At 46.8% G+C, this 25,196-nt stretch overlaps 1 pseudogene; it reads left to right on the forward strand.

Moving 5' to 3' along the window:
• The first annotated feature begins 606 nt into the window (after positions 1-606).
• The window catches only part of LOC103629123 (uncharacterized protein At4g06598-like), a 40,920-nt pseudogene continuing 16,330 nt past the window's right edge, over positions 607-25,196 (forward strand).

A 25,196-nucleotide genomic window follows, 5' to 3' on the forward strand; every position in this document is an offset into this window, starting at 1 on the left:
ACGGCCAGGATGGATCGATCTAGATAAAGTGCATCGATCCCAGGCGTCAAAACCCTATACTTTTCTTTCCCCGTCCTCTCTATCTTGTCGTTTATCTGCCTCCAGGATTATTATGAGCCACAGGAGCCTAAGATTCGGATTTAGGATTGGTATTCTGGCACGGGAATCAAAGCGGCCACACGCCGGCTAGAGCCGTGACCGATTTGGTACGTGCTTTTCCTCCACCTATTCTGCATAGCCAATTTAGTGTTCTGTTATTGACTGCCCTGTCTCGATCCGGTTCATCAATTGGCGCAATTCCAACTGGATTTCGTTTTCCCAGCCCTTCTTCTCCGTGCGAGAGATTGGTTTTAGCTTCGTTTGTTTACCGCCGTTGATTTTTCTCGCTTTGATACTTCCTTGATGCGAATTCGCTGTAAGTTCTTTGATTTTTGGCACACGTGGTGGTTCCCGGACGAGATCTAGCTTGAGCCGCAACATTTTCGCTTGAATTTTAACTTTTCGGCGAGGTAGTTTGAGTGCTACGGTTTCTCAAACCTTTGGGATTTTTCCTCATCATTTTATATCACTATTTCTCTGGCCAGTTTGGGTGAGCACGCCAACGCCATGATGGCAAACGGGAGGCTTCAGAAGCAGGCGTTGCTTCCCGCCGTGGAGCCTGTTCCCCGCGGTAGCGCCGGCGCCGCACGCGGAGCTCGACCCGATCGCGCGACCGCGGGACGCGCACCACCGCGGCCACCAGCGCACGTCGTTCGAGAGATTCCTCACTGACGAGCAGCTGTCATGGCTGGATGACCTGCTCGACGAGCCCGGGATGCCAGCGCGGGCACATGCCCGGCCAGGTGTCACACCCGGTTTTAGAAGGCAAACCGAATGCGAACCATGTACGTGTCAGGATCAGCAATTCACGTACACAGCAGTTACATAACTGGACATCATCACACAGTGCTCAAATAATAACATAAAAGGGGAATAATAGTCGATTACATCATATGTCTGAGACATCCACATAGTATTTACAATAATCGAAGTGCGGAAAAGAAACGTAGATACACGCGGCCTTCACAGGCAGCCGACTGGGGGTTGCCGCTAACCCACACCTAGAACTCGTCGTAATCTTGAAACTCCTGGAAGTCTCCTTCCACGGCTTCTTTTTCTCCTGAGCAGTGGTTGCAATGCTGACAACCTGGGGATGGGGGGGGGGGGGTTTGGTGTGTAGAGCAAGGGTGAGTAGACATCAACATACTCAGCAAGTGTCCTGTTTGACTATAGTGGACTAGCTTTATGTGGGGGTAAGTCAAGCAGTTGCTTTTAGTAGGTCAGATTATTATTACTAGTAGAGAAAGCCAAGTTTTAGAATTAACCCACGTTATTAACCCAAGAGTACCCTTTCCAAACGGAAAGAATACCACTTACCATTACCAGACTCAATACCAAAACCATCATTCTCATTGCCACCTGCAATCCGAACATCTCTGATCAAGTATCACTAATCAATGGAGCTTCCTTGGCCGCTCATAACCGCGAGCATGGCTGATATATCAGTTTTCAAACACTCTGCAGAGGTTGCGCACTTTACCCACAAGCCATGATTCCCTTTCTGCCCGGAGATCATGACTCTCCATTGATCACTACCAAGGTGACCCAGCAGGGTATCACTACGTAGCCTTTACAAAGATTTCCCGGGGCTGTAGCCGCCCGTTAGGTTTCCTAAATGCACCGCACTCCTCCCCAAGGGGCGAACCAAACTTGGCGGAGCGAGCCGCATACACCGAGCCCCATTAACGGCATGAAGGCTAAGCGAACTACACCCCAGTTCCTCTAATTATTCAGCTAATGGCGTCCCACTCCACCCTCATGGTTGCATTGTTTTCCTGGGCGATCATCCAACGAACAGGTCCTTATAGAGAGGCACTCAAGAAACCGCTCGAGCCCCCTTAAATGCCACAAGTATATCATAAATAAGAAGGGAAACAACGTATCATTGATAAATCTCATCATGTTCATTGATTAGTGTTGAGCAATAGCATAAAGCTAAACAATAATAATCCAACCCAAATAGGTAAACAAGGACATGGATACCAAAAGCTAGTCAATCCTTAGGTATAACTGTGTAAATGTGGGAAGTGAATTACAGAATGTATAGGACAAAGATAGGTCAAGGGACACTTGCCTCCACCAACCAGCTGCTGCTCAGGGGCTTCTCCTGCGAGTTCTTCGGGCTCTTCAACCAGATCGTTCTCTATACGAGTTCAAACATACATTCCACACATTTAATACAAAAGAACAGTACACCATATAATGGAATGCAATAATCAAATAGACGTTCAACGCGGGGCTCGCAATTACGCTTAAGCGAGAAAGAGGAAATGACGGTCGAGTCTACGGTCGAGAAGCGATCACGTTACATAATTATAAATTAAACCACTCGTTTAACAGAAGGGTATTAATTTGGTCACTGCGTTTAGCATAAAGTAAGGTCATGTTCCACATTTAATCATTATAAATAGATAAAGATGAATGAAAGGGAGTGGTCGCACGTCGACTAAACTAAAATTAAAATGGATTAAGACGAGAGTTGAACGCAGCGCGACTACGTCGCACGCGCAAGAGCACGCTGCGCGTGCCGAGGGCACGCGTACCGTGCAGGCGCGCGGGGCGCGAGGCCGCCAAGGCATGGGCTCGGGCAGGGGCGCGTGAGGGCGCGGGGGGGGGGGGGGGGGCAGGCTCGCCGGGGAGGGCCGGGGAGGGAGCTCGCTGGGGAAGGGCTCGACGGGGCGGGGCTCGCCAGGGAGGGGCGCCGGGGAGGGGCCGTGACGGGGAGGGGCTCGTGCGGGGGAGGGGCGCGACGGGGGCGGGGCTCGCCGAGGAGGGGCACGCGGAGGGGCGGGGCGCGCGCGGGGGAGGGCAGGGGAGGGCGCGCGGGCAGGAGGAGGGCGCGCGGGCAGGGGAGGGCACGCGGCCAGGGGAGGAAGAAAGGGAGGGGGAGGGAGAGAGAGAAAGGGAGAGGGAAGGGGAAGCTCACCTCGGGGATCCAAACTCCGGCGATCACCGTCTCCAAACCCTAGGGCACCACGGGAAGAGAGAGAGAGGTGGGAGAGGGAGGTTACTGTGTGGGAGAAATCAAATGAGAGAAAGAGACCAGGGGGAGGGGGGCACATGGGGCAGGGGTGCTAGGGGCGCGCGGGCCGGACTGGACCGGACCGGGCTGGGTCACATCGTGGATCAAAACCCACGACACGCACAACCACCAATCGGAATCCGATCGCGAACCGAAATCTGAAACGGGATGAGACGAACACGCGACTAACCACGACATCAGACAAAGAAATATGCTTCAGCATGATGCAACACCCATGACATTTAGGTTTTGTTTACACATGACATAGACACCCGTCACTATATTGCTTTGAAATTGGGAAGAAGGAGCGAAACGAGAAAAGGAAAGAGAGTAATGCCTGAATTTGGTGAGTAAAAAGAAGAAAAAATTCTACCCCCCAAATTCAGGGCGTTACAAACCTATCCCCCTTAAAAGAATCTCGCCCTCGAGATTCAAGGTTGGCCAGTGAAGAGTTCAGGGTACTTGGCCATCAGATCATCTTCACGCTCCCAGGTTGCTTCTTCCTCAGAGTGGTGACTCCATCTGACTTTGCACATTCTGATAGTCTTCCTCTGGGTGACTCTGTCTGTAGTCTCAAGAATCTGCGCTGGCTTCTCTATGTAGGTAAAGTCCTCCTAGACCTCCAGACATTCCACTGGAAACTGCTCTTCTGGCACACGCAGACATTTCTTCAACTGAGACAAATGAAAGACATCATGCACTACGGACAAGCCTTCTGGCAAACCGAGCTGATAGGCCACTTCTCCATGCCTTGCGAGAATCTAATACGGACCAACATAGCGGGGCGCTAGCTTGCCTTTGACTTCGAATCTTCCGACTCCTCTGATAGGCAAAACCTTCAAATAGACGAAGTGACCGACTTTGAAACTTAGCTCTCTCCTTGTGTGTGCATAACTTCGCTGCCTTGATTGCGCTATCTTCAAATTCTCCCGGATCATCTTGATGTTCTCTTCAGCTTCAAGCAAAATGTCTGGCCCAAACACTTGCTTTTCTCCAGGCTGATCCCATTGCAGTGGAGTTCTACAACTCCTCCCATAAAGCGCCTGAAATGGTGACATCTTCAAGCTGGCCTGGTAACTGTTATTATAGGAGAACTCTGCATAAGGTAATCTCTTGTCCCATCCAGACTGATCTTGCAACGCACAGGCCCTCAACATATCTTCAAGGATTTGATTAGTTCTTTCGGTCTGACCATCTGTCTGCGGATGATAAGCTGAATTGAAATTCAGATGTGTACCCAAGGCTTCATGCAACTGCTGCCAGAAATGAGAGGTGAACTGTGTTCCTCTGTCTGACACTATCTTCTTTGGCACACCATGAAGACAAACAATCCGAGACATGTACAACTCTACCAATACTGCACTGCTTTAGTTGGTCTTGACAGGTATGAATTGGGCTGACTTGGTTAAGCGATCCACCACTACCCAAATGGAATCGTAGCCGGCTCGAGTGCGAGGCAATCCTACTATGAAATCCATACCGATTTCATCCCATTTCCACTGAGGAATTTGCAACGGTTGCAACAATCCGGCTGGCCTCTGATGCTCTGCCTTGATCCGTCGACAGCTATCACACATGGCCACATGCTCTGCGATTTCCCTATTCATTCCGTACCACCAGAATTTCTTCTTCAGATCCTGATACATCTTCTCACTTCCAGGGTGTATCGAGTAAGCTGTCTCATGAGCTTCCTTGAGAATCAATTCTCGAATAGACTGGACATTGGGAACACACAAGCAGTCTTTGAACCATATCACACCTTCTGCATCTTCCCGAAAATCTTTACCTCTGCCATCTAGAATCAGTCGCCGGATTTCATTGATCTTCTCATCATTCTTTTGTGCTTCTTTGATTTCCCGCTCCAAGGTGGGTTCTAACTCAACTGTTACTCCTCGCATATTATTCAGAAATCCGAGACTCAGCCTGTCAAACTCTTTGGCCAACTCATATGGCATCGGATGAGCGACCATCAGATTGACCTGACTCTTCCTGCTCAAAGCATCTGCCACTACGTTCGCTTTGCCTGGATGGTAATGAATCTCCAATTCATAGTCTTTGATCAACTCTAACCATCTTCGTTGCCTCATATTCAGCTCCGACTAAGTGAATATGTACTTCAGACTCTTGTGGTATGTGTAAACATCACATTTCTGCCCATACAGATAGTGCCTCCATGTCTTCAGTGCGTGAACCACTGCTGCCAACTCTAGGTCATGGATTGGGTAATTCTTCTCATGAACCTTCAGCTGTCGGGACGAGTAAGCCACAACTCTTCCCTCTTGCATCAACACACATCCCAAACCAGTGTAACAAGCATCGCAATACACTGAGAAGGGCTTGTGCACATGAGAGCACCTAGAGGGGGGTGAATAGGTGATCCTGTAAAAACTTAAAACTTAATCCACAAAATTTGATTAGGAGTTAGCACGGTTAAGCCAAGTGGCTAGAGAAGAGATCTTGCAGAACACGATAACCACAAAGAGATCAACACAGAGATGGCACAGTGGTTTATCCCGTGGTTCGGCCAAGTACAAAACTTGCCTACTCCACGTTGTGGCATCCCAACGGACGAGGGCTGCAATCAACCCCTCTCAAGCGGTCCAAAGACCTACTTGAATACCACGGTGTTTTGCTTTCTTGACTATATCCCGTTTGTGAGGAACCTCCACAACTTGGAGCCTCTCGCCCTTACAATTGATGTTCACAAAGAAGCACGGAGTAAGGGAGGGATGAGCAACACACACAAGACATGAAATCAGAGTACCAACACGCACACAAGTCGCAACAAGAGCTCACAACACAACTCGACGAGTACACAACTCAAATGGAGCTCTAGTAGCTATCTCAAAGAATCAAATGCGCGGAATCGAAGTCTTGGTGCTTGGGAATGCTTAGAGAATGCTTGGTGTACTCCTCCATGCGCTTAGGGGTCCCTTTTATAGCCCCAAGGCAGCTAGGAGCCGTTGAGAGCATTCTAGGAAGGCAATTCCTGCCTTCTGTCGCCTGGCGCACCGGACAGCCCGGTGCACCACTGGACACTGTCCGGTACGCATCTCTTTCCTTATCTGGCGAAGCCGACCGTTGGCGCTTTGGAGCCGTTGGCGCACCGGACACTGTCCGGTGCACACCGGACAGTCCGGTGCTCCTCCCGACCGTTGGCACTTGCCACGCGTCGCGCGCGGATTCTCTGGCCGACCGTTTGCTCGGCTGACTGTTGTCTCACCGGACAGTCCGGTGCACCACCAGACAGTCCGGTGATTTATAGCCGTATGCTGCCGACGAAGTCCCGAGAGCAGCCAGTTCGCCTGACTCAGCCTGGCACACCGGACACTGTCCGGTGCACCACCGGACAGTCCGGTGCACCCAAACCGAGCAGCCATTTGGCTGTACACAGCCAACTTCTCCAAAATCGATTTTCCTGTTTCTAGCACTTAGACACAATACATTAGTCTTTAAAACAATGTACTAAGTCTAGAAACATACCTTTTAAACTTGATTTGCACTTCTTGAGCCCTTTGCACAATTTAGCACTTAAGCACTTGTGTTGGACACTTAATCACCAAAATACTTAGAAATGGCCCAAGGGCACAATTCCCTTTAAATCTCCCCCTTTTTGGTGATTTATGCCAACACAATAAAAAGCAACTAAAAGAAGTGCAGTATCAATGCAAATGAAAACTCACATTTGTTTTGAAACATATTTGGCATATTTGGATCACTCTTCGCCACCATTTGTTTTGTTTTTGCAAATCGAACTCAAATTCCTATCTCTAAGTCAAAAACTCCCCCTATTTCCCATAATTAACCATTCTCCCCACAAGAGGCCAACTTTTGACAAAAGAGACAATAAGCGATTTTTGACAAACCAAAAGCTCTATTCTACTATTTTCAAAGGTTCTCAAGTGGTAGCTGATCCATTTATTGCTTTGGCCTTTATTTTCTCCCCTTTTGGCATCAAGCACCAAAACGGGATCAATCTTGGCCCTTTAACCCCATTGCCTCACCAAAATCTTCAACTAAGAGTAAAAAGGCAATAAGAGTACAAAGATGAACTTGGAATTAGTTACTCTTTCATCGGAGTGCAGTGGAAGTCTTGCATGGTCCAAGTCCACCTTTTCCCTTTCAAACCTCCTTTGAGACTAAGTTAAGCAAACTCAAGCACACGGTTAGTCTCAAGGAGTCAAGTTGTAGCACATCTCCCCCTAGATATATGCATCACTTGCAAATGGACTTGTGAGGTCCGGGGAGTGCTTGTACAACTTGAGCATCATGTATAAACAACAAAATGCATAAGGAACATGATCAAAGCATAAAACACATGTATGCTACAAGTCAATCCAAGTTCCGCGAATCTAAGACATTTAGCTCACTACGCAGCCTGCAAAAGGTCTTCTCATCTAGAGGCTTGGTAAAGATATCGGCTAGCTGGTTCTCGGTGCTAACATGAAACACTTTGATATCCCCCTTTTGCTGGTGGTCTCTCAAAAAGTGATGCCGGATGTCTATGTGCTTTGTGCGGCTGTGCTCAACAGGATTATCCGCCATGCGAATAGCACTCTCATTATCACATAGGAGTGGGACTTTGCTCAGATTGTAGCCAAAGTCCCGGAGGGTTTGCCTCATCCAAAGTAGTTGCGCGCAACACTGTCCTACGGCAACATACTCGGCCTCAGCGGTGGATAGGGCAACGGAGGTTTGTTTCTTAGAACTCCAGGACACCAGGGACCTTCCTAAGAATTGGCACGTCCCTGATGTACTCTTCCTATCGACCTTACATCCAGCATAATCGAAGTCTGAATATCCAATTAAGTCAAAGGTAGAACCCTTTGGATACCAGATCCCGAAGCAAGGCGTAGCAACTAAATATCTAAGAATTCGCTTCACGGCCACTAAGTGACACTCCTTAGGATCGGATTGAAATCTAGCACACATGCATACACTAAGCATAATATCCGGTCTACTAGAACATAAATAAAGTAAAGACCCTATCATAGACCGGTATGCTTTTTGATCAACGGACTTACCTCCTTTGTTGAGGTCGGTGTGTCCGTCGGTTCCCATTGGCGTCTTTGCGGGCTTGGCGTCCTTCATCCCAAACCGCTTTAGCAAATCTTGCGTGTACTTCGTTTGGGAGATGAAGGTCCCATCCTTGAGTTGCTTTACTTGGAACCCAAGGAAGTAGCTTAGCTCGCCCATCATCGACATCTCAAACTTTTGAGTCATCACCCTGCTAAACTCTTCACAAGACTTTTGGTTAGTAGAACCAAATATTATGTCATCGACATAAATTTGGCACACAAAAAGATCACCATCACAAGTCTTAGTAAAGAGAGTTGGATCGGCTTTCCCAACCTTGAAAGCATTAGCAATTAAAAAGTCTCTAAGGCATTCATACCATGCTCTTGGGGCTTGCTTAAGTCCATAGAGCGCCTTAGAGAGCTTACACACGTGGTAGGGGTACCGTTCATCCTCGAAGCCAGGGGGTTGCTCCACGACATCTCCTCCTTGATTGACCCGTTGAGGAAAGCGCTCTTCACATCCATTTGGAACAACCTGAAAGAATGGTGAGCGGCATAGGCTAACAATATACGAATTGACTCTAGCCTAGCCATAGGAGCAAAGGTCTCCTCAAAGTCCAAACCTGCGACTTGGGCATAACCTTTTGCCACAAGTCTAGCCTTGTTCCTTGTCACCACCCCGTGCTCATCTTGTTTGTTGCAGAACACCCACTTGGTTCCCACAACATTTTGCTTGGGACGAGGCACCAGTGTCCAAACTTCATTTCTCTTGAAGTTATTGAGCTCCTCTTGCATGGCCAACACCCAGTCCGGATCTAGCAAGGCCTCCTCTACCCTGAAAGGCTCAATAGAAGAGACAAAGGAGTAATGCTCACAAAAATTAACTAATCGAGACCGAGTAGTTACTCCCTTGCTAATGTCACCCAAAATCTGGTCGACGGGATGATCCCTTTGAATCATCGCTCGAACTTGGGTTGGAGGTGCCGGTTGTGCTTCTTCCTCCATTACTTGATCATCTTGTGCTCCCCCTTGATCACTTGCCTCCTCTTGATGAACCTGTTCATCATCTTGAGTTGGGGGATGCACCATTGTTGAGGAAGAAGGTTGATCTTGCTCCTTTTGTTCCTGTGGCCGCACATCTCCAATCGCCATGGTGCGTATTGCGGCAGTTGGAACATCTTATTCATCTACATCATCAAGATCAACAACTTGCTCTCTTGGAGAGCCATTAGTCTCATCAAATACAACGTCGCTAGAGACTTCAACCAAACCCGATGATTTGTTGAAGACTCTATACGCCTTTGTATTTGAGTCATAACCTAACAAAAACCCTTCTACCGCTTTGGGAGCAAATTTGAAAATCCTACCCTTCTTCACTAGAATGTAGCATTTACTCCCAAAAACTCGGAAATACGAAACATTGGGTTTGTTACCGGTTAGTAGCTCATACGAAGTCTTCTTGAGGAGGCAATGAAGATAGACCCGGTTGATGGCGTGGCAAGCCGTGTTCACGGCTTCCGACCAAAAGCGCTTGGGGGTCTTGAACTCTCCAAGCATCGTCCTCGCCATGTCTATAAGCGTCATGTTCTTCCTCTCTACCACACCATTTTGCTGTGGTGTGTAGGGAGCGGAGAACTCGTGCTTGATTCCTTCCTCCTCAAGATACTCCTCCACTTGAAGGTTCTTGAACTCGGACCCATTGTCGCTTCTTATCTTCTTCACCTTTAGCTCAAACTCGTTTTGAGCTCTCCTTAGGAAGCGCTTGAGGGTCCCTTGGGTTTCAGATTTATCCTACAAAAAGAATACCCAAGTGAAGCGGGGAAAATCATCAACTATAACAAGACCATACTTACTTCCTCCTATGCTTAGATAGGCGACAGGTCCGAAGAGATCCATATGAAGTAACTCCAGGGGTCTTGATGTGGTCATCACATTTTTTGCATGATGAGAGCTTCCCACCTGTTTCCCTGCTTGACAAGCTGCACAAGGTCTATCTTTTTCGAAGGTAACATTAGTTAGACCTATTACGTGTTCTCCCTTTAGAAGCTTGTGAAGGTTCTTCATCCCCACATGTGCTAAGCGGCGATGCCATAGCTAGCCCATGCTAGTCTTAGCAATTAAGCATGCATCTAGACCGGCCTCATCTTTTGCAAAATCAACTAAATAAAGTTTGTCGTCTAATACACCCTTAAAAGCTAATGAACCATCACTTCTTCTAAAGACAGACACATCTACATTTGTGAATAGACAATTATATCCCATATTACATAATTGACTTACGGATAACAAATTATATCCAAGAGACTCTACTAAGAATACATTGGAAATAGAGTGCTCATTTGAGATTGCAATCTTGCCTAAACCTTTCACCTTGCCTTGGTTCCCATCACCGAATATAATTGAGTCTTGGGGATCCTTGTTCTTGACGTAGGAAGAGAACATCCTCTTCTCCCCCGTCATGTGGTTTGTGCATCCGCTGTCGATAATCCAGCTTGAGCCCCCGGATGCATAAACCTGCAAGGCAAATTTAGGCTTGGGTCTTAGGTACCCAACTCTTGTTGGGTCCTACAAGGTTAGTACAAATAGCCTTAGGGACCCAAATGCATGTTTTATCTCCCTTGCATTTTGCCCCTAATTTTCTAGCAACTACTTTCTTATCCTTTCTACAAATAGCAAAGGAGGCATTTAAAGCATGATAAATTGTAGAAGGTTCATTAACTTTCCTAGGGACATTAGCAACATTTCTCCTAGGTAAATTTCTATCATGCACATAGGAAGAACTTGAAGCAATCATTGCATTTGAACCATAAGCATTACAATTCCTATCATGATGAACATTTTTAGCAAATTTCCTATCATGGTATAAGAAAGCATGGTTCTTTTGCACACTATTTGCCATAGAGGCCTTCCCTTTCTCCTTGGCGGAGATGGAAACCTTATGGCTTGTTAAGTTCTTGACTTCCCTCTTGAAGCCAAGACCATCCTTAATTGAGGGGTGTCTACCAATCGTGTAGGCATCCCTTGCAAATTTTAACTTTTCAAATTCATTCTTGCTAGTCTTAAGTTGGGCATTAAGACTAGCCACTTCATCATTTAATTTTGAAATGCAAACTAGGTGTTCACTACAAGCATCAACATTAAAGTTTTTGCACCTATTGCAAATTTCTACACAAGAGTTAGATTTATTTGCTACTTCTAGTTTAGCATTTAAATCATCATTAACACTCTTTAAAGAAGAAATGGTTTCATGACAAGTAGATAGTTCACAAGAAAGCATTTCATTCCTTTTAACTTCTAGAGCAAGAGAATTTTGAGCACTAACAAATTTATCATGCTCTTCATATAGAAGGTCCTCTTGTTTTTCTAGTAATCTATTCTTGTCATTCAAAGCATCAATCAATTCATTAATCTTGTCGATCTTAGTTCTATCTAAGCCTTTGAATAAGCATGAATAATCTATTTCATCATCATCACTAGACTCATCCTCGATTGAAGAAGCATAAGTAGTATTGTTTCGAGTACATACCTTCTTCTCCTTTGCCATGAGGCATGTAAGATGCTCGTTGGGGAAGAGTGATGACTTGTTGAAGGCGGTGGCGGCGAGTCCTTCATTGTCGGAGTCGGACGAGGAGCAATCTGAATCCCACTCCTTTCCAAGATGTGCCTTGCCCTTCGCCTTCTTGTAGTTCTTTTTCTTCTCCCACTTTCCACTCTTCTTTTCCTGATCACTATCATTATCAGGACAGTTAGCGATAAAATGACCAATCTTACCGCATTTGAAGCAGGAGCGCTTCCCCTTTGTTTTGTTCTTGTTGGGGTGCTCCTTGTGACTTTTTAGCGCTGTCTTGAACCGCTTGATGATAAGGGCCATCTCTTCATCATTAAGCCTGGCCGACTCAACTTGAGCCACCTTGCTCAGTAGCGCTTCCTTGCTTCTTGTTGCTTTGAGGGCAACGGTTTGAGGCTCGTGGATTGGGTCATTCAATGCATCATCCACGTATCTCGCCTCCTTGATCATCATTCGCCCGCTTACAAATTTTCCAAGAATTTCTTCGGGCGACATCTTGGTGTACCTAGGATTTTCACGAATATTGTTTACCAAATGTGGATCAAGTACGGTAAAGGACCTTAGAATTAGGCGGACGACGTCGTGGTCCGTCCATCGCGTGCTTCCATAGCTCCTTATTTTGTTGACAAGGGTCTTGAGCCTGTTGTACGTTTGGGTTGGCTCCTCCCCCCTTATCATCGCGAATCTCCCGAGTTCGCCCTCCACCAACTCCATCTTGGTGAGCATGGTGATGTCGTTCCCCTCATGTGAGATCTTGAGGGTGTCCCAAATCTTCTTGGCGTTATCCAAGCCGCTCACTTTATGGTATTCATCCCTGCACAAAGATGCTAGAAGAACAGTAGTAGCTTGTGCATTTTTGTGAATTTGCTCATTTATGAACATGGGACTATCACTACTATCAAAATGCATTCCATTCTCAACTATCTCCCATATGCTTGGATGGAGAGAGAACAAATGACTATGCATTTTGTGACTCCAAAATCCGTAGTCCTCTCTATCAAAGTGGGGAGGTTTACCAAGTGGAATTGATAGTAAATGAGCATTGGTACTTTGAGGAATACGAGAGTAATCAAAAGAGAAGTTAGAGTTAACCGTCTTCTTTTTCTTGTAGTCATTGTCGTCATCCTTTTGGGAAGAAGAGGACTCGTCACTGTCGCTGTAGTAGACGATCTCCTTGATGCGCCTTGTCTTCTTCTTCTTCCCGTCTCTTCTTTTGTGGCTCGAGCCCGAGTCCGTAGGCTTGTCATCTTTCGGCTCATTGAAGATAGACTCCCTCTCGTTGTTGTTGACCACCATCCCCTTTCCTTTAGGATCCATCTCTTCGGGCGATTAGTCCCTTCTTGAAGAGAACGGCTCCGATACCAATTGAGAGCACCTAGAGGGGGGGTGAATAGGTGATCCTGTAAAAACTTAAAACTTAATCCACAAAATTTGATTAGGAGTTAGCACGGTTAAGCCAAGTGGCTAGAGAAGAGATCTTGCACAACACGATAACCACAAAGAGATCAACATAGAGATGGCACAGTGGTTTATCCCGTGGTTCGGCCAGTACAAAACTTGCCTACTCCACGTTGTGGCGTCCCAACGGACAAGGGTTGCAATCAACCCCTCTCAAGCGGTCCAAAGACCTACTTGAATACCACGGTGTTTTGCTTTCTTGACTATATCCCGTTTGCGAGGAACCTCCACAACTTGGAGCCTCTCGCCCTTACAATTGATGTTCACAAAGAAGCACGGAGTAAGGGAGGGATGAGCAACACACACAAGACACGAAATCAGAGTACCAACACGCACACAAGTCGCAACAAGAGCTCACAACACAACTCAACGAGTACACAACTCAAATGGAGCTCTAGTAGCTATCTCAAAGAATCAAATGCGCGGAATCGAAGTCTTGGTGCTTGGGAATGCTTAGAGAATGCTTGGTGTACTCCTCCATGCGCCTAGGGGTCCCTTTTATATCCCCAAGGCAGCTAGGAGCCGTTGAGAGCATTCCAGGAAGGCAATTCCTGCCTTCTGTCGCCTGGCGCACCGGACAGTCCGATGCACCACCGGACACTGTCCGGTGCGGATCTCTTTCCTTATCTGGCGAAGCCGACCGTTGGCGCTTTGGAGCCGTTGGCGCACCGGACACTGTCCGGTGCACACCGGACAGTCTGGTGCTCCTCCCGATCGTTGGCACTTGCCACGCGTCGCGCGCGGATTCTCCGGCCGACCGTTTGCTCGGCTGACTGTTGTCTCACCGGACAGTCCGGTGCACCACCGGACAGTCCGGTGATTTATAGCCGTACGCTGCCGACGAAGTCCCGAGAGCAGCCAGTTCGCCTGACTCAGTCTGGCACACCGGACACTGTCCGGTGCACCACCAGACAGTCCGGTGCACCCAGACCGAGCAGCCATTTGGCTGTACACAGCCAACTTCTCCAAAATCGATTTTCCTGTTTCTAGCACTTAGAAACAATACATTAGTCTTTAAAACAATGTACTAAGTCTAGAAACATACCTTTTAAACTTGATTTGCACTTCTTGAGCCCTTTGCACAATTTAGCACTTAAGCACTTGTGTTGGACACTTAATCACCAAAATACTTAGAAATGGCCCAAGGGCACAATTCCCTTTCAGCACATGAGGCAAGACTAAGACATGTGTTGTAGTCAACTTCTCTTTCAGCGCTTCGAAGGCCTCTTGGCATTTTTGAGTCCATTTGAACTCAACCTTGTTGCCTAGCAAAGCTGTCATTGGTTTCGCAATCTTTGAAAACCCTTCAATGGATCGCCCATAATATCCGGCCATTCCAATGAAGCTTTTGATTCCTCGAGCATCTGTTGGAGCTTTCCAGTTCAGAATGCCTGCTACTTTCTTCAGATCCACAGCTAATCTGTCTTTGTTGATTATGTGACCCAAGAACAGGAGTTCACTGATCCAGAACTCGCACTTTCTCAACTTTGCATACAACTAGTGCTCTCGCAATCTTTGCAATACCATCCTCAAATGATCTGCATGCTCTTCTTCACTTTGAGAATATATGAGAATATCATCAATAAATACCACCACAAACTTGTCAATATAATCCATGAATACACTGTCCATCAGATTCATGAAGAAGGCCGGTGCATTTGTTAGACCAAAAGACATCACAGTAAACTCATACAACCCATACTTGGTAATGAATGTTGTCTTCGGAATATCTGAAGGTCGAATCCTGAGCTGGTGATAACCTGACCTCAGATCTATCTTTGAAAACATGCTGGCTCCTCTCAACTGGTCGAACAGATTTTCTATTCTGGGCAAGGGGTACTTGTTCTTGATTGTGACCTCATTCAGAGCTCGATAATCGATACACATCCTTCTGGTGCCATCTTTCTTCTCCACAAATAGGACAGGGGCGGCCCAAGGTGAGGTGCTTGGCTGGATGTAACCTTTCTCTGACAGCTCATCAATCTGCTTCTTGAGCTCAACCAATTCAGGTCCAGATACTCTGTAAGCTCTCTTAAAGATGGGGGTGGTGCCAGGAAGAAGCTCTATAGCAAACTCAACTTTCCGCTCTAGTGGCATACCTGGTAGGTCCTTTGGGAACACGTCTGGGAACTCGGACACAACCTTGATGATCCCAAGTGGATCTACCTCACTGCTATCGACAACCATCTGATAACAACTTCCTTTCTTCAGCTCAGGCGGGACTAACTCGGTCACCACTTCCTCTCCTAGTGGAGACATCAACTTGATTATCATCTTATCACAACTGATAACTGCCTGATACTTATCTAGCCAATTCATCCCTAGGATGACATCTATTCCCTGAGTACCCATTACTATAAGATTAGCATGAAACGTTATCCCCCCTTATTTCTGTTGGCGCACCGGACATGTCCGGTGCGCCAGATCTGCAACGGTCGGCAACGGTCGGCTTCGCCATTTAAGGAAACAAATCGGGCACCGGACAGTGTCCGGTGTGCACCGGACTGTCCGGTGCGCCACGAGACAGAAGGCAAAGATGGCCTTCCAGATTTGCTCTCAACGGCTCCTAGCTGCCTTGGGGCTATAAAAGGAGCCCCTAGGCGCATGGAGGAGACACACAAGCAACCTTTGAGCATTCTTGATCATCCACACTAAGTCTCTGCGCATTCGTTTGTGTTTCTAAGTGATTCGAGCTCTGTTCTAAGTGAGAACTCTGAGATAGTCTTGTGAGCTCGATTCTTGGCCGTGTGTGTGCGCTTTTGCTGTGGATTTGTGTGTGTTGCTTCCCTCCCTTACTCTGTGTTTCATTTGTGATCATATACTTGTAAGGGCAAGAGACTCCAATTTGTGGAGATTCCTTGCAAACGGGATAGTGAAAGGAAAACAAAACACCGTGGTATTCAAGTGGGTCTTTGGACCGCTTGAGAGGGGTTGATTGCAACCCTCGTCCGTTGGGACGCCACAACGTGGAGTAGGCAAGCGTTGGTCTTGGCCGAACCACGGGATAAAACCACTGTGTCACTCTGTGTTTGATTCTCTTGTGGTACTGTGTTTTGTTGAGATTGTTGAGACTTCACCTTAGCCACTTGGCAATAATCGTGCTAACACTTAACAAGTTTTTGTGGCTTAAGTTTGAAGTTTTTACAGGATCACCTATTCACCCCCCCCTCTAGGTGCTCTCAATTGGTATCAGAGGCGTTCTCTTCACAAAGGGACTAACCGCCCGAAGAGATGGATCCTAAGGGGAAGGGTATAGTGATCAACGACAAAGAGAAGGAATCCTTCGTCAACGAGCTGAAGGACGATAAGCCTACCGACTCCGGCTCGGGCCAAAGACGGAAGGAAGGGAAGAAGAAGAAGACCAGGCGCATCAAGGAGATCGTCTACTACGACAGCGACGAGTCTACTTCTTCCCAAAAGGACGAGGACCACAACGACTACGAGAGAAGAAAACCGGTTAATTCGAACTTTTCTTTTGATTACTCTCGTATTCCGCAAAGTTCACATTCTCATTTGCTCTCCATTCCACTCGGCAAGCCCCCACACTTTGATGGAGAGGACTACGGATTTTGGAGCCACAAAATGCGTAGTCACCTATTCTCTCTCCATCCTAGTATATGGGAGATTGTAGAGAGTGGAATGCATTTTGATAGTTCGGATAGTCCCATGTTCATTAATGAACAAATTCATAAGAATGCACAAGCCACTACTGTTCTTCTAGCTTCCTTGTGCAGGAATGAATACCATAAGGTGAGCGGCTTGGATAACGCCAAGCAAATCTGGGACACCCTCAAGATTTCTCATGAGGGGAACGACGTCACCTTACTCACCAAGATGGAGTTGGTGGAGGGCGAGCTTGGACGGTTCGCAATGATAAGGGGCGAGGAGCCAACGCAAACATACAATCGGCTCAAGACCCTTATCAACAAGATAAGAAGCTACGGGAGCACGCGATGGACGGACCACGACGTCGTCCGCCTAATGCTAAGGTCATTTACCGTTCTTGATCCTCACTTGGTGAACAATATACGTGAAAATCCCAGGTACACCAAGATGTCGCCCGAAGAAGTTCTTGGGAAATTTGTTAGCAGGCGAATGATGATCAAGGAGGCGAGATATGTGGACGATGCCTTGAATGGTCCGATCAACGAGCCGCAACCTCTCGCTCTCAAGGCAACACGAAGCAAGGAGGCGCTACCTAGCAAGGTGGCACAAATTGAGGCGGCCGGACTCAACGATGAAGAGATGGCTCTCATCATCAAGAGATTCAAGACGGCGCTAAATGGTCGCAAGGGGCAGCCAAGCAAGACCAAGACCAAGGGGAAGCGCTCATGCTTCAAATGCGGTAAGCTTGGTCATTTTATCGCTAACTGTCCCGATAATGAAAGTGACCAGGAAAAGGGGAACAAAAGAGAAAAGAAGAAGCAATACAAGAAGGCAAAGGGCGAGGCGCATCTAGGAAAGGAGTGGGACTCGGATTGCTCCTCCTCCGACTCCGACAACGAAGGACTCGCCGCCACTGCCTTCAACAAATCGGCTCTCTTCCCCAACGAGCGTCTCACATGTCTTATGGCAAGGGAAAAGAAGGTGAGTACTCAAGACTCCACTTATGCTTCTTCTAGTGATAGTGAGTCTAGTGATGATGACATAGATTATTCATGCTTGTTCAAGGGCTTAGATAGATCTAAGATAGATAAAATCAATGAATTGATTGATGCATTGAATGAAAAGGATAGGCTTTTAGAAAAGCAGGAGGATTTATTGTATGATGAACATGATAAATTTATAGAGGCACAAAAATCATATGCTTTAGAAGTAAAAAGAAATGAAATGCTTTCTTATGAACTATCTACTTGTCATGAAACCATTTCTACTTTACAAGGTGTTAACAATGATTTAAATGCTAAGTTAGAGGTAGCAAATAAATCTAATTCTTGTGTAGAACATGTTGAAATTTGTACTAGGTGTAAAGACTTTGACATTAATGCTTGTAGTGAACACCTAGTTTCAATTTCCAAGCTTAATGATGAACTGGCTAGTCTTAATGCTCAACTTAAGACTAGCAAGAATGATTTTGATAAGCTAAAATTTGCAAGGGATGCCTACACAATTGGTAGACACCCCTCAATTAAGGATGGACTTGGCTTCAAGAGAGAAGCTAAGAACTTAACAAGCCATAAGGCTCCCATTCCCGCCAAGGAGAAAGGGAAGGCCCCTATGGCTACTAGTGCTAAAAGGAACCATGCATTTTTGTATCATGATAGAAGACAAACTAGAAATGTAAGTCATGATGCTTATGATTCATATGTTTATGATTCTCATGCCATGTTTGCTCCTAGTTCCTCTTATGTGTATGATAGAAATGTTACTAGGAGAAATGTTGTTCCTAAAAGAAATGCTATTCATCATGTGCCTAGAAGGAATGTTATTCATGCTCCTAGGAAAATAGCAAATGAACCTTCTACAATTTATTGTGCTTTGAATGCTTCATTTGCAATTTGTAGAAAGGATAGAAAAGTAATTGCTAGGAAGTTAGGGGCAAAATGCAAAGGTGATAAAACTTGCATTTGGGTCCCTAAGGAAATTGTGACTAACCTTGTAGGACCCAACAAGAGTTGGGTACCTAAGTCCCAAGCCTAAATTTGCCTTGCAGGTTTATGCATCCGGGGGTTCAAGCTGGATTATCGACAGCGGATGCACAAACCATATGACGGGGGAAAAAAAGATGTTCACCTCCTACGTCAAAAATAAGGATTCCCAAGATTCAATTGTATTCGGTGATGGGAATCAAGGCAAGGTAAAAGGGTTAGGTAAAATCGCGATTTCTAATGAGCATTCTATCTCTAATGTATTTTTAGTAGAGAGTCTTGGATATAATTTGCTATCTGTTAGTCAATTATGTCATATGGGGTATAACTGTCTATTTACAAACGTAGATGTGTCTGTCTTTAGAAGGAGTGATGGTTCACTAGCTTTTAAGGGTGTATTAGACGGCAAACTTTATTTAGTTGATTTTGCAAAAGAAGAGGCCGGTCTAGATGCATGCTTAATAGCTAAGACTAGCATGGGCTGGCTGTGGCATCGCCGCTTAGCACATGTGGGGATGAAGAACCTTCACAAGCTTCTAAAGGGAGAACACGTGATAGGTTTGACTAACGTTCAATTCGAAAAAGATAGACCTTGTGCAGCTTGTCAAGCAGGGAAACAGGTGGGAGGAGCACATCACAGCAAGAATGTGATGACCACTTCAAGGCCCCTGGAGCTGCTGCATATGGACCTCGTCGGACCCGTCGCCTATCTAAGCATAGGGGGAAGTAAGTATGGTTTAGTTATTGTTGATGATTTTTCCCGCTTCACTTGGGTGTTCTTTTTGCAGGATAAGTCTGAAACCCAAGGGACCCTCAAGCGCTTCCTCAGGAGAGCTCAAAATGAGTTTGAGCTCAAAGTGAAAAAGATAAGGAGCGACAACGGGTCCGAGTTCAAGAACCTTCAAGTGGAGGAGTTCCTTGAAGAGGAAGGGATCAAGCACGAGTTCTCCGCTCCCTACACACCACAGCAAAATGGTGTGGTAGAGAGGAAGAACAGGACGCTCATTGACATGGCGAGGACGATGCTAGGAGAGTTCAAGACCCCCGAGTGCTTTTGGACGGAAGCCGTGAACACGGCGTGCCACGCCATCAACAGGGTCTACCTTCATCGCCTCCTCAAGAAGACGTCGTATGAGCTACTAACCGGTAACAAACCCAATGTATCTTACTTTCGTGTATTTGGGAGCAAGTGCTACATTCTAGTGAAGAAAGGTAGAAATTCTAAGTTTGCTCCCAAAGCTGTAGAAGGGTTTTTGTTAGGTTATGACTCAAATACAAAGGCGTATAGAGTCTTCAACAAATCATCGGGTTTGGTTGAAGTCTCTAGCGACGTTGTATTTGATGAGACTAATGGCTCTTCAAGAGAGCAAGTTGTTGATTGTGATGATGTAGATGAAGAAGATGTTCCGACAGCCGCTATACGAACCATGGCGATTGGAGAAGTGCGGCCACAGGAACAAGATGAGCAAGATCAACCCTCTTCCTCAATTATGGTGCATCCCCCGACTCAAGACGATGAACAGGTTCATCATAAGGAGGCGTGTGATCAAGGGGGAGCACAAGATGATAACGTAATGGAGGAAGAAGCGCAACCGGCACCTCCAACCCAAGTTCGAGCGATGATTCAAAGGGATCATCCCGTCGACCAAATTCTGGGTGACATTAGCAAGGGAGTAACTACTCGATCTCGATTAGTTAATTTTTGTGAGCATTACTCCTTTGTCTCTTCTATTGAGCCTTTCAGGGTAGAAGAGGCCTTGCTAGATCCGGACTGGGTGTTGGCCATGCAAGAGGAGTTAAACAATTTCAAGCGCAATGAAGTTTGGACACTGGTGCCTCGTCCGAAGCAAAATGTTGTGGGAACCAAGTGGGTGTTCCGCAACAAACAGGACGAGCACGGGGTGGTGACGAGAAACAAGGCTCGACTTGTGGCAAAAGGTTATGCCCAAGTCGCAGGTTTGGATTTTGAGGAGACTTTTGCTCCTGTGGCTAGGCTAGAGTCAATTCGAATCTTGCTAGCATATGCCGCTCACCATTCTTTCAGGTTGTTCCAAATGGATGTGAAGAGCGCTTTCCTCAACGGGCCAATCAAGGAGGAGGTGTACGTGGAGCAACCCCCTGGCTTCGAGGATGAACGGTACCCCGACCATGTGTGTAAGCTCTCTAAGGCGCTCTATGGACTTAAGCAAGCCCCAAGAGCATGGTATGAATGCCTTAGAGACTTTTTACTTGCTAATGCTTTCAAGGTTGGGAAGGCCGATCCAACTCTTTTCACTAAGACATGTGATGGTGATTTGTTTGTGTGCCAAATTTATGTTGATGACATAATATTTGGTTCTACTAACCAAAAGTCTTGTGAAGAGTTTAGCAGGGTGATGATGCAGAAATTCGAGATGTCGATGATGGGCGAGTTGAACTACTTCCTTGGGTTCCAAGTGAAGCAACTCAAGGACGGCACCTTCATCTCCCAAACGAAGTACACGCAAGATCTGCTAAAGCGGGTTGGGATGAAGGACGCCAAGCCCGCAAAGACTCCGATGGGGACCGACAGACACACCGACCTCAACAAAGGAGGTAAGTCCGTTGATCAAAAAGCATACCGGTCAATGATAGGTTCTTTGCTTTACTTATGTGCTAGTAGACCGGATATTATGCTTAGCGTATGCATGTGTGCTAGATTTCAATCCGATCCTAAGGAGTGTCACTTAGTGGCGGTGAAGCGAATTCTTAGATATTTGGTTGCTACGCCTTGCTTCGGGCTCTGGTATCCAAAGGGGTCTACCTTTGACTTAGTTGGATACTCAGACTCCGACTATGCTGGATGTAAGGTCGATAGGAAGAGTACATCGGGGACGTGCCAATTCTTAGGAAGGTCCCTGGTGTCATGGAACTCTAAGAAACAAACTTCCGTTGCCCTATCCACCGCTGAGGCCGAGTATGTTGCCGCAGGACAGTGTTGCGCGCAACTACTCTGGATGAGGCAAACCCTCAGGGACTTTGGCTACAATCTGAGCAAAGTCCCACTCCTATGTGACAATGAGAGTGCTATCCGCATGGCGGAGAATCCTGTTGAGCACAGCCGCACAAAGCACATAGACATCCGGCATCACTTTTTGAGAGACCACCAGCAAAAGGGAGATATCGAAGTGTTTCATGTTAGCACCGAGAACCAGCTAGCCGATATCTTTACCAAGCCTCTAGATGAGAAGACCTTTTGCAGGCTGCGTAGTGAGCTAAATGTCTTAGATTCGCGGAACCTGGATTGAATTGTAGCATACATGTAGTTATGCTTTTGATCATGTTCCTTTTTGCATTATGTTGCTTATTATGGTGCTCAAGTTGTACAAACACTCCCTGGACCTCACAAGTCCGTTGCAAAGTGATGCACATGTTTAGGGGGAGATGTGTTACAACTTGACCCTTTGAGACTAACCATGTGCTTGAGTTTGGTAATTTAGTCTCGAAGGAGGATTGAAAGGGAAAAGGTGGACTTGGACCATGAAAGACTTCCACTGCACTCCGATGAGAGGGTAACTAATTCCAAGTTCATCTCATGAAATCTTATTGCCATTTGCTCTTAATTGAAGACTTTGGTGAGGCAATGGGGTTAGAAGGCCAGGATTGATCCCGTTTTGGTGCTTGATGCCAAAGGGGGAGAAAATAAAGGCCAAAGCGATAAATGGATCAGCTACCACTTGAGAGATTTTGAAAATAGTAGAATAGAGTTTTTGTTGTGTCAAAAGCTTTTATTGTCTCTCTTGTCAAAAGTTGGCTTCTTGTGGGGAGAAGTATTGATTATGGGAAATAGGGGGAGTTTTTGAAATCTTTGATCAATCTCTTTTGGAATGACTCTCTTTATACTTCAACATGTGTGTTTGACTTAGAGATAGAGATTTGAGTTTGATTTGCAAAAACAAACCAAGTGGTGGCAAAGGATGATCCATATATGCCAAAATTGAATCAAAACCAATTTGAGTTTTTATTTGAAGTGATTTTGCACTTGCTCCACTTGCTTTATGTTGTGTTGGCATAAATCACCAAAAAGGGGGAGATTGAAAGGGAAATGTGCCCTTGGGCCATTTCTAAGTATTTTGGTGATTGAGTGCAAACACAAGGGCCTAAATGTGAATTTATGTACATGGATGAACAAGGTGAAAATCATGAAGTAAAGGTATGTTTCTAAGCCTTAGTACATTGGTTTTAAGTACTAATATATTTGTCTAAGTGTTAGAAACAGAAAGAAGAAGAATAGAGAAAAGAAGAAGGGACTTGGCTGTGTGCTGCCAAGACCCAGCTCGGTCTGGAGCACCGGACTGTCCGGTGTGCACCGGACAGTGTCCGGTGCGCCAGGCTGGCGCGACTCGAACTGGCCGCTCTCGGGAAATTGGCCGGCGGCGTACGGCTAAAATTCACCGGACTGTCCGGTGTGCACCGGACTGTCCGGTGAGCCAACGGTCGGCCGGGCCAACGGTCGGCCGCGCGATCGGCGCGCGACACGTGGCCGAGCCAACGGTCGGAAGGAAGCACCGGACTGTCCGGTGTGCACCGGACTGTCCGGTGCGCCAGATCTGCAACGGTCGGCAACGGTCGGCTTCGCCATTTAAGGAAACAAATCGGGCACCGGACAGTGTCCGGTGTGCACCGGACTGTCCGGTGCGCCACGAGACAGAAGGCAAAGATGGCCTTCCAGATTTGCTCTCAACGGCTCCTAGCTGCCTTGGGGCTATAAAAGGAGCCCCTAGGCGCATGGAGGAGACACACAAGCAACCTTTGAGCATTCTTGATCATCCACACTAAGTCTCTGCGCATTCGTTTGTGTTTCTAAGTGATTCGAGCTCTGTTCTAAGTGAGAACTCTGAGATAGTCTTGTGAGCTCGATTCTTGGCCGTGTGTGTGCGCTTTTGCTGTGGATTTGTGTGTGTTGCTTCCCTCCCTTACTCTGTGTTTCATTTGTGATCATATACTTGTAAGGGCAAGAGACTCCAATTTGTGGAGATTCCTTGCAAACGGGATAGTGAAAGGAAAACAAAACACCGTGGTATTCAAGTGGGTCTTTGGACCGCTTGAGAGGGGTTGATTGCAACCCTCGTCCGTTGGGACGCCACAACGTGGAGTAGGCAAGCGTTGGTCTTGGCCGAACCACGGGATAAAACCACTGTGTCACTCTGTGTTTGATTCTCTTGTGGTACTGTGTTTTGTTGAGATTGTTGAGACTTCACCTTAGCCACTTGGCAATAATCGTGCTAACACTTAACAAGTTTTTGTGGCTTAAGTTTGAAGTTTTTACAGGATCACCTATTCACCCCCCCCTCTAGGTGCTCTCAATTTCCACACTTACATTCAAACAAATGCTATCGACTCGAATCCTACCACCGGCTGAGTCAATTTGAATGGGGGTTGACATGGTAGTTATTGGAAGATTATGTGCTTCTACCCATGATGCAGTAATGAATGAATGTGTTGCTCCAGTATCAAATAACACTTCTGCAATATGGGAGTCGACTAGAAACATACCAACTATCATGCCGGGGGTCTCCTGAACTGCTTCAGCCTCCAAGTGGTTCAGTCTCCCATGGTTATAGCGTGGCTGAGAGCGGTTGCCTGCTCTTGGCTGAGGCGCATTCTGCCTTGCTGGGGCACTGGGGGCTGACTGCTGCTGGGCTGCCTTCTTCGGACATTGCATCACCCAATGGCCTTGCTCTCCACAGTGGAAACATGCTCTGTTTCCACCCTGAACTGGTGCTGCTTGACTGTTCTACTGGTTCGCTGGGGCAGGAAGACGAGGTGCCTGCTGATTTTGCCTCTGGAACTGACCTCCTCCTGACTAATTGTTCTGGCAATTCTGATGCTGGTGCTGAGGATACTGCCTTTGAAACTGCTGCTGCTGAGGCGGGCGATGGTTCTGCCTGAACTACTGAGGTGGATTGCCCGAGAAACGAGGGCGATTGCTGCTTCCAGACTGAGGTCCACTGATCTTGCACTTGCGATCTTCCATCTCTTTACGCTTCCTCACTGTCATGATTGCTCTGTCAATCAGGTGCTGGAATGTCGGGAAGGTATGATTCATCAGCTGATACTGCAGAGGGTCAACCAAACCTCTCAAGAAACGATACTGTCGCTTGGCGTCGGTGTTGACATCTTCAGGAGCATAGCGAGACAGCTGCAGAAACCTGTCTCGATACTCACTAACAGATATTGACCCTTGCTTGAGGGCCAGTAACTCCTCCTTTTTCACTGTCATTAGACCTACAGGAACATGGTACTGACAAAAGCTATCTCTGAATTCTTCCCAGGTGATGGTGTCGGGGTTGGCATGAGTGGTGAGATAAGACTCCCACCAAGACTGAGCGGATCCTCTCAACAGACGGAGACCATACAGAACTTTCTCCCTGTCATCACACTGAGCGGTATGCAACTCTCGCTCCACTGTGCGCAGCCAGTCT

Source organism: Zea mays, chromosome 6 (assembly GCF_902167145.1).
Source record: "Zea mays cultivar B73 chromosome 6, Zm-B73-REFERENCE-NAM-5.0, whole genome shotgun sequence".
NCBI classification, from domain to species: domain Eukaryota; kingdom Viridiplantae; phylum Streptophyta; class Magnoliopsida; order Poales; family Poaceae; genus Zea; species Zea mays.